The 23,428-nt window shown below is 28.4% G+C and overlaps 1 long non-coding RNA gene across 1 annotated transcript; it reads left to right on the top strand.

Moving 5' to 3' along the window:
• Positions 1-621: 621 nt before the first annotated feature.
• LOC139427059 (uncharacterized) lies at positions 622-20,939 on the top strand. The gene is made up of 3 exons (XR_011638214.1): positions 622-692; positions 17,666-17,770; positions 19,626-20,939. It is a non-coding gene; the product is annotated as an uncharacterized lncRNA (long non-coding RNA).
• Positions 20,940-23,428: the final 2,489 nt, after the last annotated feature.

Here is a 23,428-nt window from a genome sequence, read left to right as displayed (position 1 = left end):
ATATTTTCAGTTTATATCAGCTTTATGTTTACAGACAGCAGTAATAAAAACTGCAACGTAGTAATAAAATCCGATTTACTTTTCGCAATAATTATTTTTTTTAAAAAGTAATTTAGTGATTATAAATCTTACTTTCGTTTAAAACTATAATTTTACCCGAAAAAGGTCTGTTTTCCTATAGAAATATATTGAATTCATGCTGCATTTGACTTATTTCTCCTTAAAACGAGTGTTAATTGTCATAGTTTTTAAATGATTGGTTCCATTTAAAAAAAATTAACATTCATCATGTCATTAGTTCGAAGCAATTCTGTCAAATTCAATGCACGGATAAATTGCTAAAATTTACAAAAACAAACAAAAAAAAAGATTATATTTAGACTAATGAAATTGTTAAAAGAAAGTTAGTGATGTCAATAGAGCTTTTCTATCAACGTATATATAAAGAAAAATATAGAATTGCTGTTTAAATAGAAGTTTCTTGTATCCTCAGGCAGTTAAGTCTTTTATAAAAATGACATGTGAGCTTTAAGCAAGATGTTCTACAACTAATCAACTAACACATTAAATTCTTTCAGCTTGAAAACATTTTATATCTGCTTCTTAATTCTTTTGTACTTTAAGTGCTCATACCTTTTAAACATTTCCGAAAGCAAGTTGTCAAATTGTTAATATTTTTCTCTTTTCATCAGGTTTGTTAACTATAAATGTACTGTCAAATGATATATTTCTTTTTATTGCTTAAGAAATCAAAATTTATTATCTATTAATCAGTAATATTTATTACACTATATTATCATAATCAATTTTTGATACTATTTTTATAATTTTATAAGAAATTCGTATTCACTTAATTTTTTGCTTTTGTTTTATCTTGGAAAAATAGATTTATTCGTACTCCTAGGATGTGTTATACCACAGTGCTGGTTTTTCCTCCTATTATGATTTTACAGAAATACATGAAATTTATTCCAACTTTCTGCATTCCTATAGTTAATCAATTAGGCAAATCCTGACCAAATACTTTTCGCAAAATACATTCTATACATATATAATTACAAATTTTATTATATGGCTTTTATTATATGGTTTGTATTATATGGTTTTTATGATATGATTTTTATGACATGATTGACATGATTTTTGTGATATGATTTTTGTGATATGATTTTTGTGATATGATTTTTATAATATGATTTTTATAATATGATTTTTATGATGTGTTTTGCAATTACAGTGCTATAGGTAAACCAAAATTCTAAAAGTTGTAGTTCAAATTGAGGTATTTTTTTTGGACCGTTCAAACCCGCATTTATTTTTTTTTGTTGTCCTTTTAAGATTTTGCTGTTGTTGCAGACTCACTCCTAGATATTGGGGGTCAAGTTTAGTACCATTAAATGCATCTTTTGGAAATATTTCACCAGTGCATTTTTAGAGTTTTTAACTAATGTATATTTTTCGAAATTTGTGCGTTTCCCGACTTTCAGACACCTTTCCACCAAATTAAAGATTTGATTTAAGTATTTTTTAATTGTGAAGAAATCATATTAAATGCTATTCTAAACAAATAAGATCTCAAATGCAGATTTTAATATTATCTTTGTGGTTTCAATTTCTATTTTTTATTGTTCAATTAAAATTGTGTTAACTTTATTCGACAAGGGAGTGGAATCTCCATACAGAAGATCACCATTAGTGAGCTACAGAGTACCCAATTGGAAAAGTATTTTGTACAAAACTAATATACAAAATAAACTGAGTGAAGTTTATTTTGTCTATGTGGTTTGAGCTCGGTTTTCAATAAAGACAAATTAGATTTAAGAAGACATGTCTCAAGTTGTTTAAAATTGAATTGTGGTGGTTGTTGAAAGGATACTTGCATCATACAGACTATTATAATACTTGTCGGAGGAAATGAAATACTTTAATACTACTACCTTTATGAAAAGTTCAATTTTTGTAAAAACCTAGTAAATAAAATAAACCTTGCAAAATTTATTTTGCATTTGCGATACGTGTTTATGGGTTTGCGTTTGGATTGCAATAAACAAAAAATAAGATTTAAGTTATTTTACATGTTTTAAGTTGCATGTTTTAAGTTGCATGTTTTAAGACATGTAACTTTACATGTTTGAAACATGTCTACATGTTTAAAACATGTTTTAAGTTTTTTTAAATTGAACTGTGATGGTTGTTTAACAGATGTTTGAGTCATACTAAATATTATTATAAAATTATCTTGTCAGATGAATTAAATACTTTAATGCCACTACTTTTATGAAAAGTTTAATTAACTATAAGGAAAGCATACTAAATATTCGTAATATTAATTTGGTTTTAAATATCCTTGTGCTTTTGATCGTCTCAAGGTATGAAAGTTATATTTTCATTGAAAGCCTATTTCTTTTAAGGAAATATAGTTGTACAAGATGCATTCAATTTATAATTCAGAGAATTAATTTGATTATTCGCAATAGAGCAAGATTGATAAATTTAAATTAAGAAAATTTCCAATCGTGAAATCAAACGTTCTGTATTATAAATTAAGTTGCAACATGAAATTATAAATTTATTTTAAAAGCTAACATAATAAATGTATTTCTTCGCATTTAATAAATAGTCTTTTAATCTTAATATATAGCAAGAATTTTCAAAAAATTAAAGTAAAATAATTTGTTGATAATAGTTAACATTTTAAGATAATTCAATTTTATTTTCCAAAATATCCAAAACTTACTAGATCAGATAAGCTTTTTAAATTTATTTTTAAGATAAAAGAGAAGAAATTGAGCTGATTTTAATTATAATCGTTCCAGGAAAAGGAAAATAATTACTCATAATTTACAGAAAACTTGAAAAAAAAATAATAAAACGGCTTAATTTTAACCCGCAATTCTCAATAAAATACACAACAGAGAAATAACTTTTTTTCTGAAATTATTACTAGAGAAGTTTTCTTATTACCAATAAAAATTTATGCATAACCCATTATGTAATGGTTTAGCTTAAAATCATATTTGCTGCATATGATAATGCTGAATTTCAATAAATATTAGATTACATTAGAGAATAGAAATTTTCAATTGCGTGAACTAGTTTTTTTTAAAATTTTCATTACCCTTTAATGAATAATTTGAATAATGATTTCAATAATTACAAAAAAAACAAGTTTTCCTTCTTACTTGGCTTATCATAATGGTATTAAACACAAGACATAAGGTTTGGTTTAAATATTTGTGCTTTTATTGTTCAATATATTTTGCATACATTATGGCTTCCTTTGCAATACAATAAGTAGTACACAATTCTGCATAAATTTCTAAATCAAGATGGGTGTACAGTGATCAAAATTTAAAAAAAATAAAAAAGCTAAGTCTCTAACCTCTGTTCGAATAATTGGATTTTCGTTAACTAAGTGTCAATCTCATTAGCTCAAAGGAACGACCACAAAATATGTCAATTAATTAGTGCTAATTATTAAGTGAGGAATGAGACACAAAAACTCACTTTCGATGAATAAGCATGAATTTTTGACGGATTCCGATTTTTGCATTCTAGAATATATAGTTTCAATAGTTTAGTCAGGAAAATAACCGTTTGAGAATAATGCTAATTTCGTTTTTGAGTATTTTTTCACACTTTGAGAACTTTATAAGCGAATTGAACGAAATTTTACACACAATTAAGAAATTCATTTATGCGAAGATATCCAAGCAAAAATTGTTTTGATAATTATTTAATTTTCGTTTTGTCAGTTCTTAGTAGTTAAAAAAATTGAATTGTAAGATATAAAAATAAAATTTGTACACCATTTTAAGCTATGCAATGTTAAATGTCAAAATGCAAAATTTGAGCAAAATCGGTCGATTATTTTGAGTCTTAAAATTTGAAAACTTATTTTTAATCCTTCATTTCTGAAGAACTATTTTGTACTAAGACAATATCTCATAAAACTTTATACGCAAACTCTTTATCCTAATTTGAAGTTCGTAAAATAGAGTTATGAAGTTTATGAGAATGTTTCCAAATGTGTATAGTCTAGAATAGATGGCCATAGTTTTATTGAATCGAAAAAAGTACTAAGAATAGCGATACAACTACTGTTTATGTATGTTTTAAATTTTCTTACAAGTGCTAAAAATATTTTTTGTGAAAATTAATGAAATATTGAGAACAAAATATTATAAAAAAATGGAATTATCCACAATGTCTTGATCAGTTAACCATCCATTAGAGTATTAGAAACGTGAAGTTAAAGTACAGGAAATGACATATTTCATTCAATTTAACATGAAATACATGATAAGTTAAAAAGAATGAATTTATCATGGAAAATAATCTAATAAACAAAATCTACAGTACATATTTTTATCATTATTTTCGAAATAATATGCCACATTGTTGGCAAAGGTTTTCTAAGTGTGTATATATTTCATGGAACCACTGTATGCACCTAACGCATCTTATCCCTTCATCAAATTCACTTAGTTATTTTATTCTTCTGTTCACAGCCAATTACTTTATTCATAGCCAATACACTGATATTCATCAAAATCTGAGAGTGTAGAATCGAATAACATGTGGAGTTGGAAAACATGTAGAGTTCAATGCATGTAGAAACATGTAGAGTTTTATCCAGTAGGTTTTACATTGTAAAAATTGTGATGTAGTACCTATACAAATTCAGTATTGAAAAACTTCAAGAATTATGTGAATGAATACTTTATTTCAATTTAATATCAGATCAAGTGATATAGACTCTAGAAGGGTGAATTAAAAGTTGAACATCGATTATTGAGATAGCTTTCAACAAACTAAAAAAAATTCCAAAATTCCGAAAATTATTTTCGCCAAGTTTGACGTGCATGTGGAAATTGTCCGAAGACAACCTTAGATTGTTTACAATGCAGCACGAGAAGGTTAAAGTTTGCACGCAGCCAAACATTCCTCGAAAACAGGGGTAACTGTTATAAAAGAGCACGGATTCTTTTAGTTACATAGTAAAAAGAATTTATGCTCGCATAAGAAGATATACACAAATCTGTTAATAGTAATAAATAAATTTAAATTGTTTAATTAATATTTGCTTCTATTTTAATAAGCCTAGTTTGAATTCCTCTTAATATTCTCTCTGTGCTGTGCGTATGGTTGATTAAGAGACAAAGATTATTTTAAGAATTCGTGCCTTGATAATCCTCCTAAATTGATAATTCTTATTTGATATCTGCATCATAAAAATAACTGACTTAAATTTGTATCATAGTTTATTGTAATTATAAATTTTAGTGCTACTGAACACAGAAAATGGGGGGAGGGGAAATTCTACTTACATATGGTAAGTTCTACTTTACACCGAGTTGTGTAAAAAAAACGTTCTTGGTGTTTCACTACTCTGAAGACCAGAGTTACACCAATTTGGTGTAAATAGTTGCCACCAGTTTTGATGTTGAGATGCGCTATAATATTGTTTTACAGCGCAGGCTTACTGAGTATCATGAAATATAGCTGGAACTCTTTTACAAATAACTTTGCTTACTTGTTAGACGTTTTGCCTAATACTCAAACTTGTAAGTGTATTCACAGAGCTATATATGCATATACACATCTGTTTTGTTTCAGTTTATAGCTCCTTCAGATTCACTTGCTTTGAGTATGCAAAAGCGTAAATTTGGCGCAGTGCAGTCACATTCTGATTGTGTGCGTTTAAATTCAACTTGCAATCAATCTCTAAAATTGCGTGAAAGTAAAAGCAATGACAAATATTAATTAGCAAAAATAAATTTTAACAAAGGGTTTTCCTTCTTCTAAAGGTATACTTTAAAAAAATCCTTACACGCGTTAAAATTTTAAGGTAAGAAAATCCTTTTTTATACTTATTTTTATTACAAATTTTCAGCTGAAGTTAGCAATTGAAATGATTTATGACATCCTCTTGAAAGTATCATTTTTCGAGTAACGAAACATATTTACCTTTTCTTTTCAAAGATTAATCAAAAAGTTTTTTTTTTTGAGTGATATTATTTTGACAAAGACTTTAAAATAGTGGATACAGTTTAATGTGTGTAAGTATGTCAAAATTGTTTACGTTTACTAGACTGATAAATTTGAAAATTATAAAGATTTTTGACGTAAGTTATTTTTCATGTTGAAACGGAATAAATATTATATTTCCTTAGAAAGAAAAATAAAACGTTTCTATTTCATAAACGCTTCTACTTTTTAAGAAATACATTTTTTTAAAAAACAGGTTCAACGTTAAAATAAAATTTTAGAACTTTAAACTATAATACAGGGCAAATCGGCAGAAACCATTCAAAGGTATTAAACTTGAAAATTTTGATGTTCAAATTGAATCATAGTGCAGATTAATATTTTATGAATAAAACTCCTACATTTTCTAAACTATTTGCCCTATGGTTTTATTTCAGAATAAGTAAATAAAAAATATCTAAAGGAAAGAATACCTAACTTGTCTAGACAGCCATTGGATTGCAATGGCAAAAGTGTATATATTTAAAAGTTAAAAACAGTAAGTTTTGTATATAAAACACTTGGGGCATCTAAACTGTAAATTTTAGTGACTTGTGTTAGATTTCATTTGATTCATCGTAAGGAAACATAAGTTACATTACATCATTTGCATAGCTAACAATATGATATGCACAAATAAGGACAAGTCAAACATGTGCTTTCTGCACATAAAACCATCATTTCTCTTAAATTATTAGTTCTACCTTTTCGAATTCACTCTTATTCGATTCTGCGAGTAAAAAAAAAAAAAAAAGAAGAAAAAAAATCAGTTTCTCGGATAAATGATCGTTTAAAACAGTACATGTGAAACGATATATTCATTTCGATAACTATTTCAATTCGACGCTCTGAGCTCTTAAGGTCCGTTCGTAAACTTCTGACGTATCACCGTGACAGCACGTAAGCCCCAAACAATTTCGGAACGAAAAACTAAAGACCCACACAAGAAGAGCTCCACAAATTGAGCCAATCGGCAAAGGAGACCTAAGAATAGAATTTACCTCTATAACAATATTTAAATACTATTTCCTCCCCGTGTAGTAAATGGTGACTGGTGCATGTTAAATCTATCTGGTCACAAAGTCTTCCATGTTCCCACTACAAATAATACCTCATGAGGTACTGAATTGGAGATTGATCGCTCTATAGTTCAGGTCAAAATTGCGATGTATTAATAGGTCCTCACTATAAACGGATGTGATGTATGGGTGTGGTATAAGTCTGAATCTTGTGCATAGATGGCGCTGCTAGAAAACAAGGAAAATCGCACCCCTTGCCTTAATGGCAGACGAGAACAACAACAATATTATTTCCTTCTTTCAAAATCGAAAGTGTGATACCCACCATTCACCAACAGGAGGGATATTTAACAACTCGCCACAGAAATTTTTCACAAATGTCCTGTTTTCAAAATATCTTTACCATTAAGAAATGTTGACGCTGAACATTTTTGAATTTAGTATGTTTTATTTAATTACAAACATTCTGAAAAAAAAATGGGGTTTTCTCTACTCAAACACTGGAAAAATCCTCGTGTTCATTACTTTATGAAGAAAAACAAAAATTCAATAAATAAAAAGTCTACTTAAATATTACATTGGAGCAATCTCCATTTTACTTTAATATGATAAATTTAAGACCATCAATCAATCTTTTTGCGTTTTAATTACTGAATCGTTCTAAGTATGTATATATTTCTAAAATCATTAATATATTAACAGTTCATTGTTACTTATTATTCCCGTACGTAGCTACTTTTGTATCTAATGGGAATAAAGCTTGTTAATAATTTTGCTTTACTGTTACGTAAAATTATACCATAATTGGCCATTAATGTATTTTTTCCTTAATCACCTCTTTATGTTCTCCAGATCTCTCAAATGGCACACGAAACGAATGGAATCGAGTAAGAGAAAAATCGATCTGAAAATCTCTCCATTTACATGTGTGATTACACGTTAAATTTAGAAAACTTACATTTAATCAGAAATCGCATAAAACCTTTAGTATTTTTTTTCTGCAGGGGGGAATTTGTTATTTTTGACGCGTTTACTTCAAAATATATTTTCTATTCCTCTGAAGTATAGCTATTTTTATAAAGCTAATTTAGTTAGGAAATGTTGCATCATGGAAAGAAACCCATTCACTAAAAGTGAACTATCGGTTCCATTTGCAACGCTGATAGAGAATTAGATTTTTTTTATGACATAGAAATATCATTATAAATTGAGAAGATAGAAACTATTGCGTTTGTTTGAAGTATAAATATTTTTAAGGCCTACAATTTCCTCGACAGTTTAATAATGGAAAGATTTCTAAAGATGTCTAGTCAGGTAGCTCTATGATTGCATAGTTAAAATTTTGAAATTAAATTTTTCTTCTTAGATTATAACATTTTATGGAATTTTCTATTTCTAAGGCTTTTAAAGAGTTATATAGGTTGATATTTATTTTTCATTTTTTATAATAAGCTATGGCATACAAAAATTATTATCAGTAATTTTAATCTGCTATACACAAGTCGTAATGCGTTCGGATGCGTTAGCCTCGATGTAAGAAGGAGACAATTTACTTATTTGCTGCCACGATGACCATCCGGAGTATGGTAGTTAGAATGAAACTCGTTTTCGTTAGCTCAGCACTTATAAGAGCAAACAATTCTTAATAAGTTTCGTGTGAGCAGTGTAGTGAAGGGTGTACGTAGGGAAAAGGCATAGATCCTCTCGTTTTTCAGCAGTATCATAATTTTTTGTCAGTTTTCCTTTTTTTATTAATTGTAAGTTTTTTTTAATTCATTTCTATATTCAAAGTGCTAGTTCTAAGTACTGGAAAAATCTTTTGTTCCTTTGAAGTTACTGAAAAGTAGTTCTATGTTGTGTATCATTTCTTGTTGCTGCTACTAATTTATTCGGTACAAAATAACACCTGCATTCTCAACCACCCTCTTCATTAAAGTTAGATGGGAAAAACTTTTATTTAAGTGGTTATAATTTAGAGAATTTTAAACCAAACACAATAACAATTCAGAAATACATAGAAAGAATGTTATTAAATAATGAAATTGTTAGCACTTCCTCTGTAAAAAAAATTGCCACAACGATACGTATGAGACTCGGCAAGACTACTATGGAAAAATGACTCCCTCATCTAAGAAATTCTCATCACAGTAGATCAGTATTTGGTCTTTGACTACAGCTTCGAAATATACAGGCAAAGTGGCAAAGCTAGATGACCATTCGTCCAGATCAAAAACTTCAACATGACGACGTTCCCTCTTAGCTCAATTAAAGGTGCAAAATACTCTGCAGATTTCTTTTGGCTCTCATATTTGGAAACTCTCATGAAAGGACATCATTTTGGCACGTTAGAAAAAGTCATAGATGCTCGAAACAAGGTTCAGGAATGTTTCGAAAAGTAACATGACGCTTTCAGTTTTATAAGATCTAGCAGAATGTGATGCATCTACAAATGATGGGTTATTTTAAAAGTTTTTCGTGTGTAGCACCGATCGGAACAACAAATACTTTTTGAAAGTCTCAAAGTATTATTTTTTGGGTGAACTCTATCTTCCTGTCCTCATTTAGAGCAGATTATTTTTGTCTCTAAAAAACATTAAACAAGACGTAGAAATTAAAAAAGGCATGACACAAGTCCCAGTCTCAAATGGTGTCAAAATATTGGCTCTTTCTCACCCGTAGAATTTCGGTTTTAAACTTACGGCGGGGAAGAGTCATACACTTTTTTCATATTTCTTCTATTTTACATAAATTTTAAAGAAAATGCAGATCCAATGTGGTTTTTGAAGTTGGAATTTTATAACCGAAATCCACACGATTAACGTCTGCATTATTACGAGTGAATCATATTTATTTTTTAATTTATAATGTGTTCTTGTTAACGCTAGAGCCATTCGAGTAAACTCAAAACAAATTATTACATATTTGAATACATCACTCCTTAACCTGGGGAATTTTTTTTTAAAAAATCTGAAATGCTTTCGGTGAAATAATATGATAAAGAGACGAAAGAGCAAAATGGGCTTTTAACTAATTCAACTATATACACTTTGAAAGCTATCAAATCTTTATATGTAGTTAATATAGATTTTAAAAAAAAAATTTTTTTTAACCCCTTTTTTTAATTCAAACGCACTTTTTTTTTTTCATCAAAAAAACTATCCGAAAAATACGATGTTTTTTTACTTTAATTTTTTGTGTGAAAAATCCTATAAACATGGAACACTCACTGAAACAACTGAAAAAAAGATAGAAATAGGTGTATGATTATTTATAAATGATAGCTGAAGTAGCAAAGAACAAACAAGAATAAGCAAAGAACAAACAAGAATAAGCAAAGAATAAGAATAGCAAAGAATAATGGAAAAAAATCTTTTTTCCTGTGTAGGAAATCCAAAACCTATCTACTCTACTAAAAAGCGATCTCATTCGCTCTTATCATAGACAAAAACGAGCAATTTTCGTAACTCCATCATTGTTTTAAAATATATAATAATACTATAATATCATGTATTTTTCAAAATGATACATTTAAGTATCAATTTCAGTGGATTTAAATAAGTTTCGGTCATTTTATAACATATATTTTTTATCAATTAATTTCATTTTCAGAAATAAGTTCTACTTACTGTGCATGACGGTAACTAAAATTTTTTCCAGGGAATCGATTAGTAAATAGTCAAAAGTGTCATCTAGATTGAATGCTTGCGATTTTTAAAAAAAAATAAACTAAAGGATCTCAATTTATGTAACAAATTACCTTTATGCTTTAAATTTGAATTAATTAATATTCCATCTCAAACTGCTCCCATTTTTATTGACGGAAAACATTTTGTATGAATTACTATTCTAGTTTACTAGCTCAAAATTTGAATCTTGTTTGAAAAAAAAAAGAATAGAAGATAAGATAGAAGATATTTAGAGGAACAAGGCAGAAATATGGTTCATTTCAGGTTTCTTCGGCCCCTTAACTCTTCGAAACAGCTGATTATGCTTTTGAGGCTTTAAACGGTATGACCATTTCATGCTTATTCAGATATATCTGAAACGGTCCAAAATAAGATATAGGATACTCAAAATAGGATATAAGATATGTGTATATAGGGTATCCAACGGAAATCTACTATACTTAAAAGCAATCCCATTAGTTCGTATTTTAGAAAAAAAAAATTTCTAGGAACTCTGTCAACGTTTTGAAAAAAGAAAAACACTTTCTTTCTAAAAACATGTTTTCATTGCTAAATTTAGGTATCAATTTCAATAATTTAAATATATTTTCGGTTATATTAATACATTCTTAAATTTATATTTTTTCAATTTATTTAATTTCCAGAAATAAGTTATATATACTGGGTTTGATATACGGTATCTAAAAATTCAAACTTTCTGGGAATCCATTAATAAATATTCAGCAATGCCATCTTGATCAGATGTTTAGTGCTTTTTTTATATAAACTAAAGAATTTCAGTTTATGCAACAAATTTCCTCCCTGATTTAAATTTGAATTAATTAAAACTCCTTTTCAAACTGCTGCCATTTTGATTTTCGGAAAACATTTTGTATGAATAACTACTCTAGCTAACGAGCTCAGGATTTGAATCGTGTCGTTTGAAAAAAAAGTGAAGTGAAGAAAGAAGACTCAGTTAGAGAAACAAGGCAGAAATAAGGTCCATTTCTAGTTTCTTCGGCGCCTTAACTCCAGGTGATGTCATGAAATAGCTGACTATGCTTTTGAAATTCGAGACGGTAGGACCGTTTCATGCATATTCAGATGGGATCAAAGTGAGCAAATGGAATTGATTTTCCGCTGATTCTGCTTCTTTTCTTTAGGGGGTGAATCGTATTTCATCTGGTAAATTCAACTTTCGAACACTCTCTCTCTCTTTTTTTTTTTCAATATTCAAAGAAATTCTATTTCACAAGGAGCACAGTTGTACATTTACGGAATGTAAAACCAGATTGAATAAGTAAGTGCGTTAAAGAAAGACACAAGGTTTTCTTCTCTATTTGCCGAAATAAAATTAAGTGCGCGACCGAGATAGACTTTTATATTAAAAAGAAAAGAAATTCAAATGTCGTTATGTTTTCGAGAAAGCATTCTATTTTCGAACAGAATATTTTAATGAGATAAATTATGTTTGCTCTAGTTATTACAGTAAATAATATTTGAATAATAATCTATTGATAAAAATTAAAAATATATTAAAAAGAAAACAAATTCAAATGTTACGTTTGCTAGAAATATTCCTTTTTTCTAACAGACTATTTAAATAAGTTTAAATAAGATTAACTATATGGTTGTACTAGTTATTTAAGCAAATGATATTTGAATAAAACCTTTTTATATTTAAAAATATATGAAAGAAATATGAATTCAAAAACAAATAATTGTTAGAGACAATCCATTTTCCATTGGAAAATCTTTTCTACCTAAAAATCAGCCACTTTTTGATATTGGTGGGTTGTGTGTTTTTAGATTTACATTGGTTTGTTATTATTTAAAGCTCTGGAAATTGACGCAAAATGTCTTTTTTGTGTGTTTGCTATCTTTGAAAACCTGAATAATGACAAGCCCAAGAACTTATACGTATAGACAATATTGAACAATCGTATAAATTAGTATTAATAATTCAAAAGACAAAACTAATCTAACTTTAATAGTTTCTTTTAAATTAATTTAATCCACTTTTAAATCGGCCAAGTTAGAACTTTTTATGTACAGTGCGCAATAAAAAAGCGAATCACTCTGAATAACTTTTGAGCTAATGATTAGATCTAGGACTCATCCTTAATAGCTCGAGTGGGTGACCTCAACTAAACTAATTATTAAATGAAGACGATATTTAAATTAGAAAATCAGACACTTAAACTTACTTTCTCTGAATAAACATGCCTTTTTTGACTGATTCGGATTTCAGATCCCCGAAATATAGGGGGTTGCCACAATCTGGGATATATGGTCCCAGTAGTTTGGTCAGGAGAAATGAAAAATTACAATTTCATAATTCGCTCTCCTGAACTAACCATTGGGACCATATTTTCAAGATTGCGGTTACTCCCTTTATTTTGGGGGGTCAGAAACCCGAATTCGTTGGAAAAAAAGGTAGGTTTATTCAGAGAAAGTACGTTTTTGAGTCTAATTTTGTAAATTCAAATATCGTCTTCGCTTATTAATTATCATTTTTGAAGTCACCCTCTCGATTGAGTCCTAGAAAGTGAAGATCCGATCATTAGATCAAAAGTTATTCAGGGGGATCCTTTTTTTCTTCTTTTGGTACTGTGTATTTAAAAATAATTCTGACAACCTAATTTTAATGAAGCATCATATCAAATAACTTAATCAAAAAGAATTTAAGAGAGAAAATTATAATTTTTGAAATAAACAATGCAAACTTAAAAAAAATTTTTAATTGTGACGTATGCAATGTTTTCAATTTGAATAAGTAAATGAAAATGCCATTTATTGTTAAAGATAAATATCACTATTCTTAATAATAAACAGTGCTAAAGCAAAGTTATAATTTAATGATAAATGACTAATGGTTAAAAACTCAATTTAAGTCGGTAATATTTTTATATCAGCTTCCATCCAAGAAATAAAATAATTTAGACCTAGATTTAATAAGTATCCCTAAAATAAAGAATCATCTTTATTTGTGAAAAAGCAAATAATATTGCGGTAATAAAATAATCTTTCTTTTTAAAAAAAAAGACTATCACTGAAGATTGCTTTCTTATTTTTCAATCTAATAAATTAATCTGAATAAGATTAATTTTATCTTATAATAAAACAAGGCAATTTTTTATAACTAATCCTTTTGTCATTTAGAAATAAAGAATTTAGGTTTAAGAGATAATTAAAACTGATAGGTTTTTGGAATTATTTTTAAAATTGATGCAATAGAGAGAAAATGTATTAAGAATCCATTAAAATCTTATAATACTCTGAAGAATTAGTTAATTTACGGTATTGTTGCAGCTAGGAAACTTCTTTGCAATACAATAACACCTAAAAAAAGCTATAATTTTTGTATAAATTATAATTAGGAGGATAAAATAATCATGATGATCTAGAAAATCTTCATTAATTAGCAATATATTCATTATAATAAATTACCATTTGTGAAATCTTTTAGCTGAGTAAATTTCAATAGTACAATTTTGCTGATTTAAAGATCCAAAAAAATATTTTGTAACTAGTTGTGTCTCTTAAATCAATTAGAAATCTCATTTCGAAATTTATGTTTATGGAGTTACTGTACAAATTATCATCAAATCTCTAATACATTCGTGCCTGGATAATCAGTTTTGTTTTATAATATATTTTATTAATTATATATATATGATAATACATATTAAAGAGAATACTATTCTGGTTTCCTTGTATTATTGAAGACAATGGTTTAAAGACGAAAAAAAAGTAATTATAAAAATTATATTATTTTATTAATATCCATGAAAAAACAATTATCAATTACAAAATTTTTTTGCGTAAAAATTAATTTCTTACGAAACGATACCTTATTATTATCAAACAAAGGAAGCTATTAGTGGATAAGAATTCTTATATTTCAAATGTTAAAATTTTTTATTATAGCAGCTTTTTAAGCAATTTGTTTGGAAAGTAAGAAACATTTTCGGTTTTCGTAAAATGCTACTTCAGTTTTTCCTGATATATATGATATGTAAGTTTTTTCCCCATTTAACTTAGCAAAATGTTAATAAAAGTAAACTTAAATTTCCAACCGTTCTAAAAAATTGTACACATTGCGGTAAAAATCTTAAATAATTGAGTATATTGAAATAATATTAAGGAATATTGAAAAGAAATATTAAAAAAAGTACTTTTTAATATGGGATTCGGAATTGCAAACGAGTCGAGGGATCAATAGAGGAGATCTTAATCTTGATACAGTCAAACTTCGCTATAGTGAACCCTCAAGGGACCGAAATTTTGATTCACTATAACCGGTAATAATAATAATTTTGATTCACTTTATCCGTTCCGCAGGCAATTTAACTAATGGTTCCCAAACTCCTCCCTTTTATTACTTAAATAAACTCCATTATTTAAATAAATGACTGAAAAATATTTTTTAGTAGCGAAAAATGTGTTATTTTTCATTACTCTTCGTCTTGCTTACAAAACAAAAAAAAAAGAAAAAAGAAAAAAAAGGAAAAAAATTTAGTAATCTTTAGCAGATGAGCAATCCTGACAGAAAATTCATATTGATCCCACTGACACCTTACAGGCGCACTATCTGTCAGGGTTGGAAATATCTGCTTGGTTTGTTTAGGGATAGGAAAATGAGATAAAAGAAGCTTATCGCTAAATTCCCCTCTATAGATGGTTTTAAAAATCGGTATATGTATTTATTTTAAAGTNTTCAAAAATTTTTTAGGGTTATAACTCTGTTCCATTTACAATAGACGAGTGTCATTTTATATTTTCTACCTCTACGGTAACCATTTGTTTTTTATTAATTTTGCCAAATGGTCAGTGGATTTTGATATAGCGAATAAATAAGTAAATGAAGGTGAGAAAAAGACTGAATGAAAGAATAAGTAATAAAGAGTGAGTGAATTAGTGAAACGAGGAAATAATATGTGACGGGAAATTAAAGTATCAGTGAGTCGGCTGATATTTGATTTGATATATGAGCTTGTAAATAAATATGCTTATTAACGTATAATGCTTTATACAATAATGGCATATAGGGGTGGAATGCAGGAGAGAGCGTACTGTCAGATAATTTCTGGCTTCAGAATGACACCACGTGGCTGGTTGGTGAAATGAGAGGGAATTTTCTACTTTCCGTTTTTCCTTGTTATTTCAATAGAAGAAATTCAATACAAGAATTTTTTAAAAAGAAAAGTTTGTATTAAAGCAAATTATAAGCCCATATAATAAGCCTGAAGTTTATATTGGAAAATTTAAAGCAAAACTTTAAATATATGTAAAAAAAAAATCTTTTCCATAGTTATCAATACCCAATTCATTTTTGAGTTTAAAATTACATGGTATATTTTTGTTGATGAGGGTGTTTGATCAGTCCTATTAAAAGCCTAGATATTTGAAAGATAACTCTCGAAATTCTTTGGTTTGACCAATATTTTAAAAAAATATTATAAATGCGAATAATAATAGATGGATGAGGAAGTTCATGTTTTATTATAGTGACCTGCTTTTAGAATCTGCTTATCAGTAATTTTCAAAATCTACCAGAATCGCTGCTTTTCCCTATTTACATGAATAATAGATTACTGATATATTCCATTAACAATGGTCAATGAACTATGTGGAAGGTTGAATGTTTGGTGACAATTTCTCTTTGTTAAAGCAGTGTCAACTTATTGAAACAGGTCTTTGAAAAATATTGAAATGGGTTACAGTACGGGCTTCTTAATCCGCATGCCTAGCTCGTTAACTTACTATACCTAATTCAATGGCATTGCTAAGTAGTTAACCATTTTTAATTTCATTTATTTTCGCTGAAGATTTGTCAATCTGGTCTTACTGTGCTTTTGCACCAAGCTCCTTAAATGGTTTCACTACGAAGTTGTTAGGCAGGTTTACTATTTCTTTTTTAAAATTTCATTTGCTTATTGCACGCAAAATATATAAAGGGACATAATAAAAAATTTTGCTTGTTTCAAATGATAATAATATATATATATATAAAGACTAAAGAATTACTGTAAAAAGGTCATAATATGAAATTTAAAAATTTTTATTAGATAATTTATAATTGTAGGTAAAGGCTATAGTCTGAAGCAGAGTGAAAAATCAATACATAAGACAATCTCCAAAGTAATTTCAATTGTTGTCTAACGGTAACGATTTCGCATGAACTATTCCCAATTCAGGGACTCTAGTACAGAATAGGGATCTCTCCTGTACCCTGAAGTCCTTATGGTAAGAGAATTGATCGCTCCGCTCTTTCAAGCACACTCCTTATACATTATCCATGGTAAGGGGATAAGGGCACATCGGTTGAGAATAATTCTGTTTACAGAACGTAGCTGACACGAGTCCTAGATTTACGGCGTTACTCTAGGACACACTTCACAGATTTACGATTTGTTGCTCTCGACGGTGTTTTGGTGTTGTTCCTACTCTTTCGTAGTTGCATCTCAGCTTTGTAAATGTTTGGATAACCCTAAGCTTCACATTTTCCCTTATTTTGATTAGTGGGGAAAAGTTATACCAGGCGTATACTCGACTTTTGTTGGAATATGTTATATTTCTTAAAGGAAATGAACATTCCAAAATGGCAAGCGTTTTTAGATTGTGATTATCCACATTTGAATACTATATTAGTTTTACGAGTATAATTTAGATATCAGAGTGGGTTTTTTGATATCTCATTCCAGCATTTTGAGTTTTGATTTTTTAAAGAAATTAATAAAAGATTATAAATTGCGTAAATTTATTGCATTTTAATAGAATATGTTTAAGTTTATTTTTTTCTTAATATGTATCTTTCAAATATTTTGTTAACATTTTTTATAATCTTTAAATTAAATGATGCTAGATAAATTATAAATGTTTTATGGTTCGTATGTTGGTTTGTTTTCTTATTTCAATGTTATACTTTTAAATTTCCCTTCCTAATAGCATACTAAACGGGCAGTATTACATTGAAATCTACTTCAAAATTGTTGTATGGAGGAGTTTTGTTTCGTGAAATGCTCGACAACCTCTTATTTAGAGTAAGATTCAGTAAATGTTGTTGTTTTTTTTCATTCATACATTTTTGCCAACTATATTTAAGCAGTTCTATCCCAGCAATTTATTTTGAAATTTCATTGGAACGTGCTTCATTAAAGTTTAAATTTTGAAAGTAAAAAAGAAAAAAAGAAATGCAGGTGCCAATAAGAATTTATTTATATGTAAAATGATCTGGAGTTACCGTTGTCAAAGGTGACTTGCACAATCAATCAGGCTAAAAAGTCGAAGAATAATTTTAGATTAAGGCCATTCTTAATAAATAGTTCAAGTCACGATGCCTGAAATATGTGAAAATTTCTGATACAATTTCAACAATTCCTAAAGCAAACACTTGCAAGGAAAAATTAAGGAGGCAATATTTCGAGTCACATCTCGATAGACACCAGAGAAAAAAGTAGATGCAGAAATTAAGTAAAGGATGATCTCCGCTTTCGCTTACTCTAATTTATCTAAGTTTTCTAGAAGATTTTGTGTAGTTATGGTATCCTATATGCACCATGTTACATCTGATTTTTGAAAACAAACTAAGCAATTGTTGAAACAAAGACAGAGTATCGAAATGATGAAAGATTCCATAATCAACACAAAAGTGTTGTCTATTGTCTATTTTGTGTTTTGGAAAGACAAAGTTGAGACAATCACATTTGGAGCACAAAGTAACTTTTTCTACTGGAATCATGCAAGGTCAAAGGCAGCAGTTGATTTTATAACAATAACGTAAGAATTACGATTTAATATGCTTCTTCATATCACTATTAGAGAGATTTTGCTTTTCTTAAAACTTTTACTTTATTCGGTAACATATAATTTTTTTCAAAATTAAAAAATAATCCAGAATTTTTTTTTATTTATAATGTTATTTCAGATGGAATAAAAGCTCAGTTATATTATAAGAATTAATAAAACAAACTAAAACATTGCTATAATCAATATTATAGGTTTTGTAAGAAGGCTAGAATCAATAAATTTCCTTAAAACAGGACTCTTTTGAAGTCCAGAGGGAAAATTATTTTAAAAAGGATAGTTTCTCTACTAGATTAATTAGCCCTGGTTAATTGACTAGGATGATTCACTAACGAACAAATAATGTAAGAAATTTTAAAAAATACTTGTCTTTATAAATAAAACACGCCTAGTTTTATTTATTTTAAGCATATTTTGAGAGCAAAATGTCCTCATTTAATTTTTATAGGAACCAGTTTTTGAAATATTAATGATGCTTAACAGTGTAAAACCTTTTTTCAATACTGATTAGAACGATAGCTATATAGTATCCCTGTATTCTTTTGCTTTTCTTGGTAAAATTTATGTGATTGTATACTATTTTGAATAATTTCAAAGCGAAAATTATTAAGCATTTTACTAAAATAAACGTAAATATGTTTCGAAAATCAAAGCAGGAATTCCCCTATTTATGTAATAATAGACCATGCATTTAGTTGTTAAATAGTATTTAAGAAACTTTTAATATTACTAGAAAATACCGCATAACTATCTGTAGTATAACTAAATGCTGATTTAAAAAATTATATAAAATAAGGAAATGATTCAAAGGTGTTTGTTTCAAATAATAACGACCTCTTCTAGTTATAAGCATTAAATAAAGCTTATGAAATCTAGTTTTGCATAAGCTTAAGTCCTTGTTATACACGATAAGACTAAGCAGTCTGTAAAAATCTTTAAAAAACTATGTACTGAATTTACTTAATTTTATTCTATCTTCTAGAAGATAATTACGGAATGTGTAAGAATTGATGCATCGTAATAAGAATAGCTAAGTAAATTGAAAGAAATTCTATTACTTTGCCAGCAAACAATAGTTTATTTCTTTTTATTGTCTTTGTAGGGAGGCGGGATCTTCAATCTAGGAAGAAATAAATTGTGATCAGTTCGGGGAAACCTTATCATGGCATCAAGGAATCTTGTTTAAAAAGAGGATAAGCGTGAACTAATTACAACATCGATGTGATTCTAAAAGTATCAATTCCAAATAGTAATACATCCTGTTTGTTAGATTCTTTACTTCAATAGCATTTAAAGCAAATAAATTGCGATATAAAATGTCTCTTAAGTTGCGGAGAGAATGTTTAAATGTTCAATGCAATGGCACCATTTGGATTTTTCTTAGTTTTATATTTGCGATTAGATATGGAGATAAAATGTTTAAGTCTACAAATTGAAGTGTTTAATTTTGGCTAAGTAAACTCTTGGGTGAACTGGAGCTAGAGTTTAAGAATAAAATAAAGTGAGTTCTTTAAATTGTGTTTCGTAGGGGATTAATTTACCGCAATTGATTCATTTAAACATTCGATTCTGTTATGTTTAGTTAAGCTCAAATTTTTTTTAAAGTCTGATTTTGAGTATAAAGAATTTTGGATGAGAATTTCAGTATGATTTGTATCATTTTTAGGTTGTGGTTTAATTATGCTTGATCAAAATACAGTTTCATGCTTTTTTTTGTTAACTATAGAGAGTTAAAAATAATCATTTAATCAAAAATAAAAATTAATATTTAATTTTTATTTAGTTAATTAGCTAAGTTTCTTCTATTCAGCGATTCACACAATTAGTACAAAAGTATACTATAAGTAATTGCTTACAGTACTTGGGAGTTAAAGTTTATTTATTTATTCAAAGAAGAAACTTATTTTGCTAGTTCCTAGGCAAATATTACCAGAACTGAAATACTGACAGGGGTTAGTGTGATTTTATTTCATCACACCTCATCGTTTTTTTTTAATACAGATGGAAAAAAACTGTTTCATGAGTCACACATTCATTTTGAATAAACACTGTCAATGTTATAGATATGGGAAAAAATGAAACAAATATTATCTCTTCGAATGCTCTTTTAGAAAACTAAATATAATAGTTTTTTTTTTAATGTTTTAAGGAATTGTAATTTGTCTTAACCAAAATGTTCAGTCAATTTCACTTTTTTCAACTCAATTTTTCAAAACGCAATATTTAAATTTCATTCATCCTATCATGCCTTACTCAAAATATCATCAAGCATTGTGTGGGAAATTCTGGTAAAATTACAGCATTTGTATTTTAATAGAATTTCTGTTTAAAAAAAAATTGATTCTGGTAATAAAACCTGAAAATTTTTCCGCTTGTAATGTGGTTCATCGGATATTCTGGTTTTCAAAACTATGGTTCTTGTTACTACGCATTTAGTAAAAAATACAAAACTGCAAATTAAATTTAACTAAATAAATAGTTTGCTCTTGGAAATAATGATTAAATTACCAAATTTTATCCCATTTACTACCAAACAGCATGGTAGTGGTAAATATTTATTGTTAAGTGCATCCAAATCATTAGTAATGCGCTTCTGTAAAAATTAGCGTTATGTTTGGTGTTCTCATAGAGTCAGAAACATTTTAAATTCTACCATATTCTGGTAGTTTTAATCATACTTTTTCTCAGTGCAGTAATCTTTTCTTTTTTTAAAATTTACATTACAACAATTTTGTGATACATTTTCTAAAAGATTAGATTTTAGATTATTAATTCGTTTTAAATGTCGATCTGAGTAAAACCAACTCGATTACTAGCGCAATATTTAGAATCAAGTTGCGCAACTCTAAATAATGTAGTGGCATATTTATCAGTTGGTATTGACTTAAAAGTATTAAGGTTAGATTTCAGATGATGGATAAATTTATATCCTTCATTACAGACATGATTCATTTCACTTGAATCAAGTTAAAAATTTATTTCACTACCCGATTTTAAGACGAAGGGGAAAAAATTGACAGTTCGGCCGAATCTAATGACTTTCGGCGATGCAAATAGTCTTCCAGTGTTCCCTACGGCGAAAGGATTAGTCTAATCAACTCTGTCAGCTTGTATTGAGAGAAATAAATCTTTTCAAAGATTTGCAAGAGGCCTCTTGACAACGTTTCTCTCTGCTGCCATTGACACATCGACAATCACAGCAATTACGATCCATTAATTACTCGAGCACTTAATAAGCGAGGATATTGAAAACCGCGGGCGCCAAAGTCTGTAGCTGAGCTATTAATTAAGTTTATGTGAACAAAACTTAATTATCGAATTGTCATTCTCGATTTCAGATGTACTGAAGTCACTGCATATATTGAGACACGCCTTGGTAACATCAACTTTCAAAATTTTGAATCAAGGGTGCCAAGAATATGTAGGGAAAATAGATTTTCCTTTTAAAACAAGTAAATCGAGGTAAACTCTCAACGTTATTCGTAGAATAAGTACCTGGAACTACAGATTCTATTTCGAAAGAGTTTTGAATGTGTAATGTTCTCAAATCTAGCCATTTATTTTCTTCGTTTAGTTAATTACAAATGTAAAAGCTGAAAAAAATGAATAAGCCTCAAGTATACCTTTTAGGCTTTAAGAAACTAGTAATGTCTTTTTTTCTAAATGAATAAAGTTAATAAATTTTATTTTGAATGTCCATTATAACTTACGCTTAAGTTATACCACACTTACACAAACGTTCCTGGAAATATGAAACATATAACATTTGCCACCCCTGCACCACTTAGAAGCGTTTCGTTAACATTAATAAATATTTTAGTCATCGACCTCAACTGCTGCCATGGCACCCTTTATTCTGAAAAAGTCGAAGACGTGGCCAGGGCTGTGCTCCATGCCTTCGGTCCCATTTGAAATGTACTTTTCTGCACTTGTCAAACTACAACAGCAACAATATTTTATGTAGTTCCAAAATTTAAAATTTTCCATTTATTTATACTAATTGTTAAAAGCATTCATTTATGTCTTTAAAATACCAAAGGGAAAAAATGCTCTGAAACGCCGAAAAATTTTCTAGTTTTCAAACTCTGGTTTTGTATGCCTTGTATTTATTTTCAGGAAAATCAATCTCTTTTAGAAAACTGTGGTTAAAGAAAAAATTAAACTAAACAGTATTAAGCATTTAAATTTCTTTCCGCTTAGCGTTATTAGTATCCTTTCAGTCTTATAATTGATCTTGTTTGTTCACAAATGCCAATGATACTTCTGTAATTTTGTCCAAAAAATTTACAATGAATTCCATAAGCATGCAAAATATCTTATTGTTTAATTAAAATAACTTAATAGGGTTTGGGCAATATAAGGATAAGCTACATTTTTAAGATAGTACAGGAATGCATTCAGTATTTTCATGCAGGCAATAAGGTGTTTCACTGTATTGTGCTGCCTTCTATTAAAACTTTCGGATGCGTATGATGTACCTACTGCGTGTAACAATGCCAAGAAAAGTTTGGTGTTTGATGTCTTTTCTTTCTGAAGTCTCACTTTATTCTTTTTCAAAACAACAGACTGTTGAAAATCAATGCTGAGCTACACAAATATTCTCTAACAGGTTCCCCAAACGATAAATAATTAATTTCTCTATCCATCTGATACAGAATTTGCCTCTTTCCCTTCCTATATTTAGGAATGTTACTTTCTTAAAAAATTCACCAGTGTGAAAAGAAAGGGTTATGACTTATATTGCCTCAAGCCATATATTTCAATAACAATCAGAAAAGTATTTTAAAATACGCTGTTGTTTTTCTACGGTTAAAAATAAAATTTGTAATTCGTATACATTTTTATTTCTTTCATTCTTGAAAGAGATAAAGATGAACCATTAATGGAAGTAAAAGTTTCTTATTT

The sequence above is a fragment of the Parasteatoda tepidariorum genome, chromosome X1 (assembly GCF_043381705.1).
Source record: "Parasteatoda tepidariorum isolate YZ-2023 chromosome X1, CAS_Ptep_4.0, whole genome shotgun sequence".
NCBI lineage: Eukaryota > Metazoa > Arthropoda > Arachnida > Araneae > Theridiidae > Parasteatoda > Parasteatoda tepidariorum.
Note: the sequence above shows the minus strand (reverse complement) of the source record. Positions and strands in the feature narration are given on the sequence as shown.